Genomic DNA, 3041 nt, shown 5'->3' on the forward strand with positions numbered 1-3041 from the left:
ACCGCATATGCAGGTATGATTAAAGTGGCTTTCTTTTTGGGTTATCGTTTGTTGTGTGAGTATCATATGGGTAAAGTGATGTGATAGAGTGTTAGTCCATATTATGGAGCTAAAATTTATGCATTTCTTTGAGGTCACATACCCTCATTTTCATGTTATGCATGCTCCCAAAAATGGAAAAAAGTTGTTTTTTGCATATGTGTGAAGTTATGGTTTATGGTTGACCTAAAGGTCGGAGCTGTTTTGCATCATGTTAATGGTGATGGAATGGTGTCATATGATGTATGGAATCTTATGGGTTGATGTGGATGCCTCATGTGCATGGGTATGATTGCTTTCCACCTTTCTAGGTAAAAACTAGCCCTATGTGCTAGAGGGGTGAAGTGCAGATATGATGCATCAACTTTGCATGGTTGGATGTTGTCAAAAGTGGATTTTTATATCATGTTTACTTGCTGGTTGGACTTATTTTATGCATAAAAGTCCCATTTCTTAAGAGTAATATGTGTGTGGTTTTTAATTGACTACAGTAGATATGTCAAACTTCAAGTGTGGAAGTTGGTTCGTATGGATATGATTTATGGCTAAGGGCTGAGATTCCCTCATAGATTATGGTTGTGATTTTACCATAGAATCCGGTGTGGCTCTTGGTTTCCTTTTCTCTGGATATGGTTATGCTGCTAAAATTCTTTTAAAAGTTTTGCAATCATGTTATGTTCTAAAGTGGTTATGCAAGATTGGTTGTTCCTCACCCGAGTTGGGTGTAGTGATCACCCATGTCATGTGACTGGATTATGATTCATGGTTTTGGGATTAGACCATGAGGTGATCTAGATGGTTTATGGTTGATGTGTAAGGGTAGAGACCCTGTACGTTTAACTCCTTGGAAAAGATTATTTGTGCATAAGGAAAGTACTATTGTGATTGGACTCACGTGTTATGTTCTCATGGCAGTGTCGCTACAACACTAGAATCATCTACATCGCTTAGCCTTAAACAAAAGGGTCATTGATCTAGGGCTTTGCTGGATTAGGGGTGTTGCCTAGGTCTTCTTTTCTTTTTAGGCTCATCTACACGGTTAGTGCATCCAGGGTTGAATGACCTACATGGCTAACGCGTCGGGGATTTTGCCTTGGCTTTGCCTAAACACCTGGTGTTGGGCATCAAAGAGGCATGGCACCTAATCTGGTATGGTTGGTGTCGATACCCTACCACCTACTGGTACTTGGGATCCTTTTAGAGCTCGGGTTCATGGAGAGGTGAAGCGGCCTCAGCTTATGTATGGCTCAGGTAGGTTGGAAGTGTTTTCGCTCCCTCCCGACGAAGTGAAATTCTCTATGTTCGTAGTAGAGTATAAGGATGGATGGACCGATCGATCCCTACACAGGGTCCAGCACTCTACTAGTTATTTTTGTCATAAATGTTTTGATGTTATGGTATACCCAAAATTTGTCATTGCATTAATATATGGCTACCTGTTTCATTTAGATGGGGCATTTAAAGATTCTCTGTTGTCATTCTCTCATGTCTCTATGTACTCGACTTCATCCTCCAGTATACTCTCTCTTTCTCTTCCCACGATGCGTTATACACATATATTCACCCTCCACAATGCTATTTATTCTTGAGTACGATTTCATTCATAACACCCATTCAGGGGTAGCAATAGTTGCTAGGTGCCTCTAGATGTAGTCCGGCTCATGGCCTAAACTCCATGCTTGGTCACGCATTGAGAACTCCTCCCCTATGCAAATGCTTCCGCAACTCTGATGTATATTGAAAATTGTATAAAGGTGTGAATTGTATATTTTTTGAGCATAGACCCCTGGGGAGGGGTATCTCTTGTGTCCCTTTTCTTGTTTTTGTTTGGATGTGGATTTGTTGTTGTTTTTTGTGCTTGTGGTTTTTCAAACCCTAATTGAGTAGCATGGGAGCCTAGAGGAGTATTTAGAGGTCACTTCTCTTGTTTACCACCTTGGATCACGTCAATTTTGGTGCCCCACTAAGGAGGGCTTTGCGTGGATTTCTATTTCATATCACATGAATGTTTAGATGTTAGTATAATCAAGTAGGCTGTATGAATCACAAAAGAATTTATGACCCCTTCATTCCTATTGCAAGGCAACAGGTGCAAATCATTGTTAGCACTAAGCTACAATTTCAACATGTAATTTGTTGAGTTTTCGGTCCTCGTAGGTTATTCATGATAAATGCATCAGTGCATCCTTTTATCTTGCCTGTCATTAGGTACAATCTCAATTTGGATGTTGACATTTACACCACTTATAGAAATAAACATTAAAGTTAGTAGGAATATCCATTTTCCACAATGTATGGTGCTTATTTTTGGTGCTCAAAGGAAGGCAAAATTATTGCATCAACACAACCTATCATCTTGGCTCTTATTGACTATCACATATCATTTGACGTGCATGTTTTAATCTTCTTCTAGAACCAGATTGCAACCTAGCAAAAATTGTGTGTATAAATGTTTTTAAGAGAGAAAAGAGAAGAGACATGTTTTCAGTTTGATATTGTTTCAATGGAGGTCCAACGCCAAATTTTAGGATATACTTTGTTTTTTGGAGATCCTTGCAAGGATGATGAGAAATTTCTAGGAAATTTTTAAATGGCTTGTAGTATAAAAAGGGTGGTAGGTGATGAAGAGTGCCTAAACATGTTTGAGATACTTCTTAGAAAAGATGCTAGCACTTGGTTTGCCTCTCTATCATAGGAAGTTAGGGGACGTTATAAGGATGTTTTGGATCGAATCAAGAGATACTTCTTGAATTTCAAAAACACTCAAAAACTATGGCAAGACATTGTTGCTCACAAGAAAAAAACCTAGTTAACTACTACACCTACAAGAAAAAGTTTCTACGTCTTTGAGTTTTATGGGTTAGGAATATTGATAAGGGTATTGGAATGGAATGAGATTTTTGAGCGAGCTTTGGAGTGAGATTTTTGGGATATTTCCTAGATGTTGTATCTTATAAAAAATGCTCATCATGAAAGGGTTGGAGAAATCAAAGCGAGTCTTC

The sequence above is a fragment of the Adiantum capillus-veneris genome, chromosome 18 (assembly GCF_014529385.1).
Source record: "Adiantum capillus-veneris isolate H3 chromosome 18, ASM1452938v2, whole genome shotgun sequence".
Lineage (NCBI taxonomy): Eukaryota > Viridiplantae > Streptophyta > Polypodiopsida > Polypodiales > Pteridaceae > Adiantum > Adiantum capillus-veneris.